The sequence below is a fragment of the Malurus melanocephalus genome, unplaced genomic scaffold (genome assembly GCF_030028575.1).
Source record: "Malurus melanocephalus ecotype Western Australia unplaced genomic scaffold, MMel_1.1 scaffold_441, whole genome shotgun sequence".
NCBI classification, from domain to species: Eukaryota; Metazoa; Chordata; class Aves; order Passeriformes; family Maluridae; genus Malurus; species Malurus melanocephalus.
In genome coordinates this window covers 453,567-471,538 of record NW_026623673.1, presented here as the reverse complement: position 1 = coordinate 471,538, position 17,972 = coordinate 453,567, and positions in this window count along the sequence as shown.

Here is a 17,972-nt window from a genome sequence, read left to right as displayed (position 1 = left end):
TTTTTTTTTTGTTTCCTTTTCTCTCTCCTCCTCCTCCTCCTCTATCCACACCTCCCTGTTTCCTCATAGCCAAGTTTCTGCATGCCTGGGCAGCCCCAGTTCCATGCACAGGACAAGGACATCCGTTCCCAGGTGACCCAGCCAGGGGCAGGAGGGGGCCAGGAGAAGTGACACCATCCTGGCCCAAGGGAGGCCACAATGCGGTGACCCTGCAGCCACAGCCAGGGGCTTTTGTGCAAGTACATTATAACCTGGGTCTTAAATCATGTGCTGTTATTTCCATCAGGCTCACTGTTAAAAAAATAAGATAAACAACTGTCCTTCCTAGCCCACGTTATTTTCTGAGCAGGCTCAAGCTGCAATAACTCAAAAGCTCATTATTTAGCCAACTTTGGTGGGGCGGCCTTTGTCATAGATAACAAAAGATGTGCTCCTGACAGCAAAAGTGTCATTTATTTTAGTTCAAGACATTGCTCAAAATGTGGTTTGTTGGGGTTTTTTAAAGAAAAAGTCATTAAAGGGGTTTTTTTTTATTTATATGGATAAAGCAGAATATTCCCCTGCCAGCCTTGTTCTCAGAAAGAGCTAAGTGGTCTTGACTGAAATTAAAAACAAAACAAAAAAGAACCCTGTAAAACAACTGAAGCAGACATGAGCTGGAAGATGTTCTTTTCAAGTCTGGCCAAGGCAAAAGCAACCAAAGCCAGACCTGGTAATGGAATGTGTCAAGTGACTGTTATAATAAAGAGACAACACCACCAGCAATGTCTTCTGTGTTCTGTGCACCCATTAACATGCTAATATCACTTTTGGTCTTTCCCAGGTAGCCAAGGACTGTAATTGCTGAGCTTTACAACTATTAAGCATTGTGGCTAAACAGCTTGACCGAACAAGAATTATTTGCCATCACCTGAACAAGGTAAGCATGAAGGAAGGAGAACCCATCTAGCATGTTACCACAGGCAGAACTTAAAGAAATGAGGTCAGGCAGGATGGAAAGAAAATTTCAGAAGCCTCTTCCAAACWGTGAAAAGTAGTCTTCTGTGGTACAGTTTCTCATGGGAAGAGAGGAGATGCAGACCAGATAATGCACTGGAAAATGCATTGCAGGCAAGAATCTTGCAGGAATTGGGCTAGGCTAGAATGTAAAATAATGGACTGGATGAGCTAGCAAGATTTTCCAATCTCTAATTTCCAAGATTTWAAAAAAAAATCACCACAGTTTGCACTGCTTGAAATTCCTTTACACGAGTTACRGAATCTCTGAATGAGGCAGAATATGAGACTGGAGCAAGAGAGGTGGGTGTAGCCTGGAAAAGGCTGTAAAACTGGGAGATTGGCTGGAAAGAAAAGGRGGGAACTCAGCTGGGAGGGACTGCTCCCACTGGGCTGAGACCTGGGTGAGATACACTGAGGGCACATGGCTGAGGATTTAGGGGCTAGGTCAGTGGTAAAGAGGGTGGCTTTGAGAGAGCTGTGATACTGCCAGTGCTGCCCTCACTCATGGTTAGTCTTCAGCACAGGGTAAGAAGTGGGAARCCTCAGCTCCAGCTGTCTGCATGGCTCTCCAATATTAGTTTTCACCAACAGGTTTTTAAATTATCAGAGCATTTTTAGGGATCTCTCATTCTCCTTCTCTTTAAAGCCAGAATTTTCTGTTTTGCTTTGGTTTGAACTCAGTTTTCAGAGGGTTGGATTAAACCAGAGATTGCAGAGCTGGTCATTCAGTCCAGTCCAGTGCTGGACAGTAAATATCCTCAATTCTCCCATCAGTCCTGAAGYCTCACACACAGCTTCACCAATGAACTGCAATCCTGACTTTCAAAATCCCTGGCATTTCAGTTCATGACGGATGCAGCCACAGGTCAGCCACCCCCTTTCGAAGCAGGTCACTGGCCTGTGCTACAGCTCTTYACCACCTCTGGTAAATTTGTCTGTGTTTCAATCCTAAGGGTGCCCTTGGGCTCTGCTGAGGGACACCTGAAGTCCAGCCTTATTGAGCAATTCTCAGTCAGCCCTAGGAAAGTTCAGTCTGTCCTACTGTACCACACTTGTTTTCCAGCCTTGGAACAGCGCTTGGGCAAACACAGCAGACCAGGAAAACTCCTCCCACTGCAATCATCATGCTCCATGTTTGGTACAAATGTGACGCGTGAAGTACAATATTGCTAAGRCTCCAAACGAGACCATTCTTGAGCTTACTGGCATTTCTTTCCACCCACAGTCTGTTACAGACCTTAACTGTGTGCTTCCCATCTTTGCTGGAGCAGATCTGCTGTTCTTCTCTCTTCATAAATTAAAATGCGTTTTTTAAATTATTAAATGAGAATTAAAATATATTTTGAATTTCTCTGCAGACCTTCATGGCCACTTTTTACAGCTGGCCTAAACTCTGCTCTGAAGATCTAGAGACTGTTGTTTCAAAAGCTCTACTGAGGTCCTCAAGAGACTTTGAGATCCTCTAGAAGATCAGAAGAGCTACTGATATCTTTCTGTTGCTGCTAAAGAAAAAACCTGTGGGTCGCAGATCAGATCTGGCAAGGTACAGGTTGTCCCAGACAGCACCRATTGCTGCCTCGGGGATGTATCCAGGAAAGCGTAGGCAATGGTGTCAGAGGAGCCATACATCCAATCTGGCTTTGTTTACTGTATTTCCTAATGGGAAGATTCCTGTGCTATTCCTTCTCCACCTTCCCAGGCGTTCACTAGTGTCCTGACTCAGACACCCAGCTCAGTATCCCATAAATAAAATTTAGAGGCAGGGAAAGTGTCTTGAAACYTCCAGGACCTTAGCCAGCTTATTCCACCACTGCTTGGAAAATAGCAATGGCTTAGAATGCCTGTGTCCACCCCCAAAATGTTCTCTCTGTTTTTCTGAGCCCAGAGCCTCTCTCAGCTGCTAGGTTATGTGTAGGCGCTAAGACTTTCCACAGAAGAGAGCAGCAGGGAGTGCAGGGAGTGCCACTTCCACCTCCTACCCCAGAGGCAGAGATTTAATCCAGTGCTTTCCACAGAGCTTAGGGCTCCAGGCAGTGATGATGGACAATGATTCCTTTACAGTCCTTTGGTGGTTCTCACAGAGGCTTTCTCTGTAGTGATCACATCCTTCAGGGACACAGGACCTGCTGGCTGAGGCAGATACCGACTCTGACCCAGTGCACAGCATTCACCCTGGGCTCTCTTTGGCTTACATTGTGCCATGGCTTCTCTCAAATCTCTCTCTTTTTAGAGTGGCATCCATGCTAGACTGAAAAACTTCAAATGACAAAGAATTTACTGTCCCTAACTGTCCCACTAGCTAAGCAACCTCACAGTTGGGAGTGCACACCCTAATTCTAGATGGTGTTCACCTCCAGCCAGTGAGCTAGCTTCTCTCTTAGCAAGCRAAGCAGTTCAAGACACGCACAAGCCCTGACAGGCATTTTTCCATGTTGTTGGCATGCTTTGTGGCAAGTTTTGGCTTGTGGCAGCCAGTGCTCTCTGAACAACAGCAGGGTATTCTCCTACCAGCAGGGCTGAGTCTGACAGCGTGGCTCAGGGCATCGCTCCCAACACATTATTTGGGCAAGGCTGCCTTCTCAGGGGGACAAGAAGTTTTATTCAGATGGATGCTGCGCCACTTGTCCTCAGGTTCAGGGAACTAACCCTGGAGYGCTTTATTTACTAGTGTAGGTGTAACCTAGATTTCAACGAGACCTTTTCTGCCAGCATTGTTTACTATTAGAAATCTATCTCTCAAGTGAAATATTTGTAGACTTYGATTAAGTAAATTCCTAACTATCTCTTACATAAACTACATTTTGAGTCCTTCCCAGTTTTTAGCATCCTTTGAGAACTTCTTGCAGGGAAATAGAAGACAGCATTCCAGCATGATCTCATGARCCATGCCTGTATTCCAGGCCCTTCCCATCTTGTCTTCCTCTWTGGAGCATACCACAAGGCACAAGTCCTCCTATCCTCACCAGTGTACCTCATTTTCAGGGTCAGGAATCCTACAGATCTGTGCCACCTGGAGAATACACTAATCTGGTACCTGATATGAGCTGTCAGGGGATTTAGAGTTTAGAGGGTACCAAGTTAAACTCGTGCTGCTCAGCTTGGACACAGAAGTTAGTGGGACTGAAAAAATGAAAATGTTGTCCCACTTACTATTCCCCTCACACCTTTCAGAGTGATGTCTTTCCTAGTCTGWTGAGGTTTTTAGCCTGGAGACTATTGTGATTCCCATATCCTCTGTAGTGGCACTGTGAGACATGATCTCCAGTCTCCCTGTCACATCCCAATACACACTTTGCTACAAGAAGCTAGCCATGGCATTTCGCTGTTCAAATGTACTTAAGAGATCCATCTGTGTCGTTTGAGCTGACCTTTCCGCTGTTCTCCTCCTCCCTACAGTTTGTGTGACATGCAAATATTGCAGAAATTTCACCTTCCTGATAAATGAGTCCAGTCCATCAGGCTAAAAGTTTACATCCACTAGAAGCACTTGCTAGTAAGAGGATCTCCCCTGGCAGCACTTTCTAAGCTCCAACCATCAAACATTTCCCAGCTGTGCAGAAGAGGTGGTGTTGGTTATTTGCCTCTAACCCTGCCACCCACAAGAAGGTTTCTGCATCACAGCCCACAGACTTTTACATGCCATGGCCTTGTTCATTACATCATAAGGCAAAAATAGCTCCCCCTCAGTCTCTTTGCCTCTGTGACCACAGCAAGGCTCCATCATTTCTCTTCGCAGGGGTGTTGGTAACACCGAGCCAGGRAGCCACCGCAGGGCATTCTGTGCTACAAGTTAGGTGACCTGTCACCCTGCCACTAAGGCGGCTCTCATTCACTTGGGGATACACTGATGCAAGCTTTGCACTGTTGCAAAACAAATACTGCCGAGTTTCAGCCTCACCAGCCCTCAGGTGTGACACAGCTGTCACTGTGCCCCAGCACAAGTGTCACTTCCTTGCTAGGCAACCATCACAACATGGTAATGGCCTGTCAATATACCACAGGAAKGTCACAAGGCTGAATCTTGAATCTTCAGCAGCAATCTCCAGTACTTCTTTCGYTGAGCTCTCCATGGCCAGGTAGCCCAGGAGAGAGCAATTCTCTCCAATATACAGTGTTTGTAGGAGTAATAAAAGAGAAAAAGAAAAAGAAAGAAAACAAAGGGGGAAAAAAAACCAACATAAAAACAGACAAAGCCTCAGCCTGCCTTGCAAGCACAAGTATGATTTACAACAATGAGCTTAATTTCCCAGCCATCAGAATGTATTTTTCTCTGTATCTGTCCCTTTTCTCCACAGGACAAATAGTTCACTATCTGTGTCATGGGCAAAGTTTTAGGGGCTATGTCCAGCCCTCTTGGAAAATACCACACTGACCACACTGGAAGCTCATTGTTTTTTTTTTTGTCAGAGCAAAGACTTGCTCCTGAAGTCTTGTCCTGACTGGCAATCTCTGCTGGGGCACTTGGAGGGACAAGTTTGCCTTCAGCAGAGAGCAAGGTGGCATTAAGTGCTGAGCACTAGAAAAGCCAAGAAAACAGGAGTCTTACTGTGCTAACCCTTATCTCCAGAAACACCTTTGACAYGCAGAATGTTTATTCGAGGTGATTACCTGGGTGGAGAGGTTATTGTTGCATAAATTATTTACTTTTAAAACCACAGCTATTTGTCTCCACCCTACTCACCACTGCCCTGTGTACCCCAGGACTAACACACCTTAGCATTTGGGAACAGTGGGAAGTACTGTAAAGAACTCTAGGAGGATGGCTGCACCGGGATGCACCTGGCAAGAGACAGATGCCCACTGGGACCAGTCAGCAAGAGAGAACAAAAAAAGTCACCTCACACTGCTGTAAAGGCTCCTGGGSAGAGTAAACCCAGGGGAGCAGGGGTCACAAGTGAAGGGAAGTAAAACCAAGTAGAAAGGCATAAATTCCTTCGCCTTTGCCTGCCTCTGCCACATCAGAGGCCAGGGTGAGTTCCAGTTAATCAGTGGCACTGGAGGACATGGTTTAGTGGTGAACATGGAGGTGGTGCTGGCTTGACAGTGGACTTGATCTTAGAGGTCTTTTCCAACTTTAGTGATTCCATGATTCTGCAAAATAAACACAGTCTTTCAGGCCTCATGCATGACAGGGAAGTGCTGCCTCCGATCCCTGCAGGTGAGAAGTGTACCTGACTCTCTCCTCCTCATGCTCTGTGCATCTGAAACTCTCAGGACCCACCTTAACAGCCACCTGAAGGGAGCAAGCAGTGGAATTGAACGGAAGGGCAAAGGGATTTGGATATACCAGTGACACAACTGCACTGATAAGAAACACCTTAGAGTGTAGAGGAGAGATGGAAAATCAGCACTGGATTGCTGGTTAGAAGGAGCCTGTGCTCCCGAGGTCACTGGCAACACTCAAGTTGGTATTTTTGTGGCATAGGGTCATACCCATAGTCTTCATCCCAGACAAAGCAAGTTCATTTCCTGGCCTGCAACATGTCCTGCTGTATCCAGTCCAGTGCTGGAGACCAGAACTGATAGGCTTCCATTACTGGGTTTCCCAAATAAARTCAGTCCTGACATTCAACTAAAAATTTCCTTTCTTTCCATTACCCCAGATACTTTCTGTTGGATCCTCTCCTTTAAGCAGCATATTTCACTCGCCTCTGTCCTTCCAAGCCAAAATTTCATCACAGTGCGTGCGAGCCCAGTTTTTCAGCAGAACTGCCTGTCCCAGCCCTGCCCTGCCTTAGTTCATCACCCTGTCAAAAGGAAGCACACCACTCGCAATGCTGGGAGCAAGACTCAGATTTGCAGCATTATTAAGGAACCACAATCCCAGGGCAGTCTGTGGGAGCTGCAGCTCCCATGTCCACCTGCCACAGCAAACAAAGAGCTACAATCCCAGTGGGACAGGACTGRTTAGCTCCAGAGGCAGGTCTTGCTGCTCCTGGTGACAGCCATGTGATCACCAGAAACAGAATAACTGAGGTGCAAAGGTCAGCATCACATGTCTAGAAATACTCCCCAAAGTATCCAAACTGAAGGGAATTAKGAAATGGTTTTCTTTCCAGGACATTGCGCTCTGAAACAGGGACAGGGAKCCCTGTGACAGCCATGCTAGTGWTGACAATTGCATTTCAACATCACATKGGCTTCCCAGGGCAGTGGTGGCTGGTTATGTTTCTGACGAGCATCTGGCACGCTGGGGCYCTGGTTTCTCAGCATTGCCATCGAGCAGATAACGGTAATAATCATTAGTAATAATATGGTTCGGTTTGTTTCCTCAAACTGTTAGAATAAGTTGTCAGTAAGAGTAATGAGTACTGTGCTTGCCTTTTATACCAGTGCAAATTTAATTCCAGTGCTATGAAGGTATTAATTTGGATATATGAGGCCACAGAGACACCAGTTCTAGGCACAACCAGCCATATTCCCCAAAATACATGCCTATTCCAGATGTTCTGGTGTCTGTATCACTCAAAGAACAATACAAGCTTGAGAAAAGAAAAAAAAATAGTCACTTATTCCTCAGAGCTATTAACCCCTTGTTCTCTCAGCAGAATTATCAGGGAAAAGTCACAATATGTGAGTCAAACTCTTGGTAGCATGTAGGCTGAACATGGCCCAGATATGTGCAGACCACTAAATTCCATTACATTTGTGGGGCAACCCGGAAAGCCAAATTGAGTCAGACTTATAAAATCTGTCATGTTTTAAGTCACTCCTGTTCAGCAATTTATTGCTGTCCTCTGAGCTATGACACATGAGCTGAACAGTGCCTGTCATGGTATGACGTGAAACACAACAGCATAAATCATACCCTGCAATACGTAACATCAAAAGGTGAATGGATGCCTTTAMCTTCTCTGGGGCTGAGGACTAGAAAATTGAGACACATCTATTATAATATATTCTTCCAGCTCTTGTGTGCATGCACATGTGCAATACATCTATTCTTTTTAGAATAAGGCTCACTTAGTTTAAGAGTAAAAATTCAACAACCAGCCACAAATGGTCCCCAAATTGTACCAGCACAGAAGAATACAGCCTCTCTAGTTTGTTCAGATTTGCAATACAAGAAGGAACATYAAGGCACATGTTTCCAGGCAAGCAGGCAAACGGTCCCTTAGTGTGACACCAGAAGTTAAGGCAGTTGGATCCATTCAGGTCCCAGAGATCCAATGCTGGGTAAAAAACCTGAAACTATTGTGCAGCCAAAAGTGAACTCCCACAGGAAAGGCACAGGGAGCTGCTGGCCATTATGAGAACATAAAAGCAGACAGAATCCCATTGGGAAAGAAACAGGACACTCCCCCTCACTTTTTTTTTTAAATTACTTTAGGAAAAAGACACACCTGTTTCCTCTGTGCCAGGCCTTAAATTCCAGACCACCAGCTCAATGATCTTTGTCCTATGAGTCATGACAAGGGCATTTACGACAATGATGAGTGTGGTTGAAAGCATTGTAAAGCACTCCATAATGCAGTCACAGAAGAAAGCCTATACAGGCTGAGCAAACCTGGCGATAACAAGTCTCTATTCTTCGATATTTAAAATGGAATTACAAATTATCCACCTTCCTGTCAAGCAGGGGTCAGATTACAGCAATTTACTCTAAGGGGCCAAGGAGGATGCAAGGAACATGAAGTTTTGTTCTTTGATGCAAGGAACATGAAGTTTTGTTCTTTGATGCAAGGAACATGAAGTTTTGTTCTTCGGTGGTAGAAAAGTCACTAGAAACCTGGGTGAACTGTTCTACAGACCAAATGCAGCCCACAGGTCACTAGATAGACCACTTGTACAAAGTCAGTTGTGGATGTTGGAACATACACAATACCTCAGAYAACTGATTTTAACTATTGCTGAACATGTTTAATAACTGAGAAGAATAAAGCCCCCTTTTTAAATTGCTTGCGAAGTGTGTCTTTTTGATGTGAAAGACCTCAAAACAAGGAAACCCCTACACCCAAATTAAAATGTCCTTGTGGCAAAGAAAGCCTTGAAGCCTCACACTTGAAAAAGGCTGTAAGAGTCATAGGTTTCTTCACAGACTCCCTGCAAAAAGCTTCTTTCTGTCATGTCTGCAACAGATTTTTAGCCAAAAGGTTAGCAAATGGATTGGATTTCAAAGCAAGGAATGTCAGACGAGGTCTTCCAGCTGTGAATGGCCTCCAGATGTGAATTTTTCTTCTCCAGTCCTGGGGTAGAGGATGAAAATGGCTTTCATTAGTCTCATAAAATTAAGTGGAAAAACATTGCCGAGGAGGCCGGGCAGCAGAGAAGGTGGAGTCAGAAACYGGGCAGAACAGAATAGGAAAAAAAAAGCAGGACCACAGCTGAAACCGTTCAGGATGTGCATCATCTTAAAAGCTGCAKTCTCTGAAGAGGGATTGTCATTAAACAATATGGCAGGCATCAGCAGTCGAGGCATTTGAAATGGAAAAGGCCAAATAAACCAAGACATAGCTTTATTCACAGAGAGAATATTCTCTCCCTGCCCAGAGCTGTGACAGGATCTTACATGGTGAAACATCTCCAGAGAGGCTGTGTCTAAGATGGCTTGCTGGGTGAAACTGTGCTAAGCCACAACCAAAATGTTTCTCTTACCAACATCCCACAGTCCTGGACTTGTAGCTAGTTATTTTTTCCTTCTGCAGACATTGTCYATGGACAGCTTATACCTCCTCTCAGCTTATTCATGCAAAATTATTCTCCTTAATTGAAATTTGCCTCCAAGCAATGAATCTGTTTCAAGCTGGAAAGACCAACATCCCTGGGGACAAATTTTACTCTCTGTTATTTCTGCAAATGTTCTACTCACAGTTGCAAATACACAGCATCCAAATTTCATTGCTGATAAAAAGTTCGGTATTTCCTGCTTGTACAGGTGTAACTGTTTGGATCAGACAGCCAGAGTACATTTACTGCCAGGGAAGACTGTGTCTCTTCTATCTCCTAAATGTCTAAGGAAATCCACTGGCAAAGCTAACAGGGAAAACAATGTTTTCCCCATTTTAAGAACATTATCACAATCTTTGCTTGCTTTCGCTCAACAGTCTCTATTTCTGGATTATGGCATGTCCTAGCACACCAGTGCAAAGAACATTAGGAATGTCCTTAAGAGATGTCAGCTCTCCATCTGGAAGTTTACTCTTCTCCAGCTCATCAGTTCATTTTCTGCCTCTCCTGTGATATGTCACCAGTGCAAAAATAATAATTTAGGAAATTATGGAAGCATTTAAAAAACAATTTTAAAACCAGTTTTACTAAAAAACAAAAAAACAGTTTTACTAAAAATATAAGATGACTTGTGCTAGCCCAGGCTGAAGAAGCAGTACTTCTTCTTTTGCAGTCACTTCACTTAGGAAAGAAGTATAAGAAGCAGAGGAAATACAAACTCTGTCCCAATCTGTGTTCGCACCTCCCATCAGCCTGCTGTCTGGGACATTTCTGAAGCAGGGGTAGCATCTGTGCTGCTGCATTCAACAGTCTCCAAAGGAAATACGCTGCATAGGTGTGCCTAACCCCTTCATGGATTGTCTTCCACCAACATTCTGTGGCAGAGTTCCATTATTCCTTGATGCCTACGTGAAAAAGTCCATAGCTTGTTTATTTTAAACCTGTTGCCTAACCAGTTTATCAGGTGCCATTAGTTTTTGTGATATGGAACTGCATGAATGTTAGTTCTTTGTTGACATTCTCCATACCATTTGTGATTCCCTTTCAGGCATCTCTTCTTCAAGATTAGCAATCTGTGTTTACCAGAAACTTTCTCCTCCTTCTGATCACTGTTGATGTCCTCTCTTCTCTTACTAGTGTTTCCTTAGGCTCTTCAGTGTAGTAACCAAAAGCACTCACAACTTGCAGACTTTCAGCAGATCATGAAGTACACAGAAGCATARTCATGTTCTTTGTTTCTTCTGTACTCATTCCTAACATTTCTTTTTGACCTCGACAGAGCCTTGAGAGACTGCTTTCAGCAGCCTATCTGCAACTAATCCAAGAATTTCTTTCTCTGCTGGTACCAGCTGACTTAGACACATTCAATATRTCTGTACAGCCAGACTGTTTTCTTCCTTGTGGAATTCCCTTGTATTTGCCACCACTGAATTTCATCTGCCAGGGCGAGCCCAGCCACTCAGTGCTGGGAGATTTTCTRCAACCCTTTTGCAGTCAGCTTTATATTGCCTCTGGGATCACTGTGGGATACAAGCAAACTCACAGTTCRTACTCCTGTCCAGACCATAACAAGTGTGTTGAATAGCACTAGTGCTACCACAGAGCCCTGTGAGGTCCTTCTGATGAGCTCTTTGTCGAGACTGACCATTTGAAGTGTTCTTGTTTTCTTACTTATGATCCAGTTTACAGAGCTCTCCACAGCCAGGGCTTGCCTTTGAGACTGGTCCAGTGCCCAGGAGTGCCTGGTACCAGYCCTTACAGATGCTCAGACAGCAGGTATGTGAGGACATTCTTGGTGATAACAAGACCTAGTAGCTTTAATGACCTGGACCTTACATCAAGCAAATCCAGGGATGCAAGAAACTGAGCACAGCTGCTTGCTGGTTTCTGTTTTTCAGGGGATCTGAGGGCTGCACAGGGAAACCAGTTACTGCACAGGGAAGGCTGGGGCTGSTCACAGCAGTGCAGGATAGGGTGCAGAACTGCACAGTTCCACTGCAGCTCCTCACCTCCATGTACCAAGAGCAGCTTGGCTTAGAAACAGATCAGTGGGCCAAGTGTGGGCACAGCACACCCTCTGCTCTCCTCTACCAAACCACAGGCTCAGCCAGGATGTCACCCTGATATCCTCTTCTGGTACACCCCAGCTCCTCAACATTCATTCCCTCAGAATTCCCCAGCTGGAATTCTGAACTGCAAAATACACCTTCTGCTCCTGACTTTGCAGCTGCCAAAAACGTCATGGTCATGTGCCCCATGGTTTCAGGTGCCACACTGTCTCCAAGGTGAGAGGGGCCACCTTGGGGGAAAGCAAATAGGAAAGTATCCCAGGCATGAAAATGCCTCTGTGGTTCTCAAGACAGGAATTTCTCTCACACCCATCCCCTCCCTCTATTCCTCCACACTCCTTGGTGCAGCCAAACCAGCGACAGCARCAGCGGGCAACTTCAGTCACTCCAGCACCTGGGTATCGATTGCAMCTGAAGGTGGAAAACAAGCAATCAGAAACAAGCTGTCAGCTTTGCCAGAGGATTCTCCTCAACTCCCTGTCTGGGCCTGGTGCCAGTTCTCACCCTGCTRTACTTCAGCATCCCAGCTCTTCCCATGACAGGTGTTTATTCAAGCAGAGGMATTTCACTTCACAGGTCTTCAGCCTTCATGGAAGGCAGAGAATTTCCAGAGCTGCTTTTCTGAGCAGCATTGAGCAACCTAACACCACTGACAGCCAGGACAGGCAGAAAACAGAAGCTTCTTTGTGTCTRGGTCAAGCCCTCCCATTACTTGTTTCTGCCTGCTGACATTTCCCTAGACGGCAAAAGGATTTTTAAATTACAGTGACAAGCTGGCCTTTCTTGTATTAAGAATTCAGCTCTACAAGTAGCACATGGTACCCAGCAAGTCACGTGCTGAGCAGCAGCCTGCCTTCAGACAATGCTCTCCTGGGAAGAGAAACCTCCACAGATCTGTGACTCAGAGCCTCGCAGCTTGGCAACTCTCTCCAGGCATTTTGGGAGGGACACAGAGCATATCCAGTGACCTGCACTGGTGAGCAGCATCRCCTGCTGCTGGAACAGAGGGCACTGGAGAACCACTGGTGGCCACTTGCATGAGTATTGGGTGGGATCGGTTTCCAGCAAAGTGGAAGGCTGGAATTCATGTCTCCAACACAGGCACACATTCCCTCCCACAAAAGGGGACAGCACAGACCACAGTAAAACCCCTCTGAGAGACGAAGACGCACATCAGCTACCAAAGACTTTGCAGCTTCCATTTGTCATTGCAGCTTCCATTTGTCATTGCTTCCATCCTGCTTTCACCCTGCAGTCACTTATTTTGGTGGCTGTGACATGCAGAGATCTCTCTTAACACACAGAGCTTCACTATGCCCTCTCTTGATACCATGGCATGGATATCACCTCTGCACTGAGCCATGAGGTGACAGCACTGGACAGGAACAAGTGGATGGGAGGCAGCACAAGGAACCTCTGTAAACAGTGCGGCCCATGAGCCTGATCAGAGCTGGTCTGCCCTGCCGCACCGCTGCTCCTGACCCACAATGTGCCCATCCTTGCTCTAGCATTTCAAGAGTTTGAAGGACATCAATACCTCCCTTCCCCTCCACCCTGACCACTTTTCTTACGGACAAAAGGATCCCGCAGCCAGCCAGATGGAGTTGGTGGCTGTCCTGCAAGTGGTCCACAAGGCAGAAGGGCCTCTTTCCCCATCACCCATAACAAACATTGTCACTTTAAGGAGTATAACCAGCTACAAGAGATGTAACACAAGTACCCCACCAAAGTTCCTAACACGTGTCTCGCTGCCTCTTCAGCCACAACAAMAGGAATAGAGCACCAGAGGGGCCGATCAGCTGCCTGCATGCTGCCCACMCCAACACTCTCACAGCAGTACTGTGAAGAGGATCACACCCTGCACTGGGAAGACTTTTGCCCTGTTCTTCTGGAAGTGATAAAGATGATGGTGTCCCTCATTCCTCTGTGCTTCACCTGACCCAAAAAAGTCATCATTCATGCCAAAACTGGTCACCACAAAAGCTATTRCTGCAGGTTTTTTAGCCTCTGCCTCATTTAGCTCAGTTTGACCCTCTAGTCCTATTTTGATGAGTATTACAAAGAAGACCCGTTCTCTTGCATATCATGGAAGAAATGACATTTTTTTTCTCAGCAAGGCAGTACCTACTGCTTTGGGGCAATCCTTAAGCTGCAGCCCAAGGTTCAAAATCTGCACTTTTCCAGTTCACTTCAAAAGTCTTGATTCCTCACCTGTGAATACTCTTTACCTGTATCAKGTCCTTTGCTTCAATTCACTAATTCTCGCTTTTTGTTATGTATCTCATAGGGATGGAGATGTTCAGACACACCTATCAAATCCAACCAATCATTTTGTGACATTGAGATGTTTTACTAAATTTTGCTCACACTCACAAAGCATCATTCTTATCATAAGCATACTTGAARTAAAAAAGCCCAGGCTTTTAATCCTTTGTGCTATATCATTACCCTCAGAGCCTGGCAATGTAGTGAGCGCTCCCTTTTTCCTCTCTCTTGCTAGCTCATGTGCTCCCCCATATTCCCAGTATGGAGCTGCACAGGGACATGATGCCTCTGACTTTGATTGTTATGAAAGCAGCACGGATCATCCAGGCAATTCCTTAGTCCCACTGTGCTATTTGTGACTACACTAGAGAGAACCCTTGTCATAGGATTTAAGTGTAATCCTCTCAGAAATGAAAACCTTTAACTTTCACTGTCATTACCACTGATAGGGCACCTCTGGGGGTGAAATATGGCTTTGAGATCTGTGGGTATGGGAGGGACATCAACATCTGAAAAGCTCTAAAGGATGTGATCTMTGTTCTGTGCTAGGTGCTGTATCACGTTGCAAGCTCTTCTCCAGCTGTTTGTCTGCTGTCCCTGTTCAGCTGCTTCCAGCTTTATTTCTCTGGCAAGTTCCAAAGGCTCACACCCTCTGAATAGCTAACTTTGAATTTATTTTTCCCCAGATAATAGGTTTGCATTTTTCCAGTGAATCTTGTGCTGTTATTTCCTGCCCATATCCTGCTTCAAGCACRAGGGAGGCACACAAGGAGTGACTGTACATTGCAAAAGCAGAAGGAATGGAGTCATGACAATTTCTGTGTTTGTGAATGAGTAAGGCACAGACTAGCAAGGGGAATGTACGAGGGGAAGCAAAGTATAATTTGTGTTCTTTTCAAAAGTCCAGCCAAGAGCTGGCAAGAAGCAAGGGTGGGGAGGCAGCRAGGAAGGAGAGAGAGTTTAGTCAAATATTCAGTCTTTGTGCTGCAGTGAGAGGTCTTCCCCCTCACAAATGCTTTACCACCAGTTTCTTGACATTGTGGAACTGCTTCAATCCCTGATTCATTAATCAGAAAGAGCGCCTGAAGTCAGTGTAACTTGTTCTGGTTCTGTCYTGCTGCAAATAAACTCAGAAGCTGGATCATGGTGTGACAAAAGTAGAKGTTTCCTCTTTCAGAAGGGAACCATTGCTCTGCAGTGACAGGAATCATTTCCCTGTGCGTCAGGGAATGAAAAAGCAAACCTAGAGACTGTCCCCTCCCTTTTCCATGCAACAGCAACAGAAAGGAGAGGACTTCCCAGCCTCCTGCCAGCTCTCTGCACTTTGTTCAGGAAATTGAAGCTTAAAGGCGTTATCCTTATTGGCTGCATCTTCCATCGTGTTCAGCCCTCTCTGTCCTGCCCTGACCTTGTCAATGCCCAGCTGTCTTTCCATGGCAGATACGCTTCCCTTTTTTTCTTCTACTTCTCACTATGCATTGAGTTTGATGCTTTCCCCCTCGCATCAACCCCTCTCCTCACTGGGAGACCAGGACAGGCTACCCCTAGGAAGCCCTCCCTGGGCTTTTCTTTCTGTTTGTTTGAGAAGGTGATCTGCCTGCTTGGTTTGTTMATATGCCAGGTCCCTTGCAGTCTCTGCCATGTGTATCCCAGGCTAGCTCTCTTCCTGAACATCCATAGAGCCTGTGACACTGCAACAATAATTGTATCGTGAGATTCAAAATACCAAGGTATTGCTGAGAGTGAGAAGCAAKTACAGAAGCTTTCATGCTCCTTCCAAACCTTACCTCTGTCTGCAAAAGAAAATCCTACATTTTTTTCAGGACACCAATATCTGCTCCAAGAAGAAAGTCCGTGAAACCTTGAGTAGAACTAACACATGCAAACAGCACATGGGAGCAGCAGATAAATAGAAATATGTCCCATTGTCAAACTTCAACCACAGAACAAATGGCACCTGCCCTTGCCTTGGCCTCTTAGCCAAGGTCCAATTCTATGGCAATCAACACAGACGCAGTCCAGGATGCAGGACAATCAAGCAGCTAATTCACTTTGTTGTCACTGAATGAAAGGAGAACACTAAGACATTGTCAACTTATGCCGTTTCTTGGTGGTTTTTTCCCCTTCAGTAACGTGGTAAAACCTGTTGGTGAAGCAATTGGTACTGCGTGCTACACAGTACAACAGTCACAGAGGACAGAGTTAGAAATGAACCAGAAGCTGGAGAGAGCAATAAAGAAAACYTCTTTGGTTGCCAGAAAGCATGAGAAAGGCCTTCATGTGCAGGTGGAGCATACCACCAACCACCAGCCCTTTGATGTGGAATGGGAGAGGCTCTTGTGAAAGTGACAGCTCAGATGGGTCTGCCAGAGCAGAGGTATCATTTGCACATTACCAGTAAATACCTTCAGCTGGGTTGTTTCCAGTGGAAAAAAGAAAGAAACTAAGATGGAGGCTAAAGTAAGGGAAAATGAGACGGGGACTGCAGTTCCCTCACTCTTATAAAAGCAGGGGAAGACCMCCACATTTCCACTGGCTCTAATCTCATTATATCTTCTTTTACACCAGAGCACAATAAAAAGTTAAAGTTTTCCAGTTTCAGGTCTCTATTCCCAGCACCAGCCAGCCCATGCTGCCCCCTCTGTGTGTTCAGAACCTCAGCCTGAGGATCACGTTCAGTCCATCCAAGAGCACCTGGCAAGGCAGGGCACCTTTGGACTGCCTATCCCCCTGAGAACTAATTCAAACCCCTCCACCAGTTACAAATGGATTGCCATGAACCCAGTCCCCACWAAGTCTTCTGCAGTGACCAATGTGATTGTCAGACAGTCTGAGATGCCAGTGCACCCACTGCACAKCCGAGTCATTCCTCTCTTTCTAACAAAAGAACGAAGTATACGGTCCTTTCCACATAGGACGACAAAACTAAATTCCAATCATTATGAAACTATGGTAGAAATGATCTCCTTATCTCATGTCCACATAAATTTTTTTATTCCTGTTAAGAAACAAGGGAACTTCTGGGTCTTCCTAGATGTGATAAGTGAGATCTGGGGAATGCATTCTGCCGTAGATCCCATTCATACTGCTAAAGTCCTGGAGGGAACTACTCCAGTTTTTACCCACCAAAGTTTTGTGACAAACCGTATCTACATGAATACTATAAATTCAACGCTTTTTCTATCCAATATCTTTAATGTACTTTCAAAAGATCAGTTAGTCTGGCAGCCATGAGTGATTTTGRAAAAATCAGATGTAGAGGTTTCTGTAGGTTTTGTTCATCGTACAATTTATTAGAGTACCTTGGACAGAGATCATCCCTGACATAAAAGAGAATACTAAAACAAGCCAAAGCAAACCAAAGCAAGAACCCAACCCAAAATTTAAACTGTGCACAGGAAGAGTTCAGCATCGGTTCAGCATTGACTATGACCCACCCTTTTCTTGTACCATTGAGCTTGCAAAATCAGATGCCCTAAGTACTGGATATCTAGCTGTCCTTGGAGGGACAGGAACATGAAAAGACACATCAGAGAAAGGATCAAAACCACAGAGGTGGGACTTCCAATATCAACTTCCTCAAAACTGAGTGAAGCTATAAATCAGGGAACCACCGCCCTTTCCTCTCCAGTGGATGACTGCTCTTATTTGAAGCCCTGCACMGTCAGGCGTGACAAATGCAGTTTATCATATGGCTCTGAGATTTATTGTATGTCTCTGCAAATTATTGTATCAAGTGGATAACCCCACAGTATCCACACAAACACATCAGTTGCACCACTACAGAGCAGTATGAAACTTGCTGGTTTCTATTCCTTTAAACCCACACACTAGCTGAGGCTCAACCCCACCTTCTCCATGTCATGACAAGTGTAGAAGCAGTGAACACCATGGACCATAACACTTCCATTTGTTCTGCAACCAGTCAGCAAGATGATGCACAAAATAAATAGCACATATAAGAGACAGAAA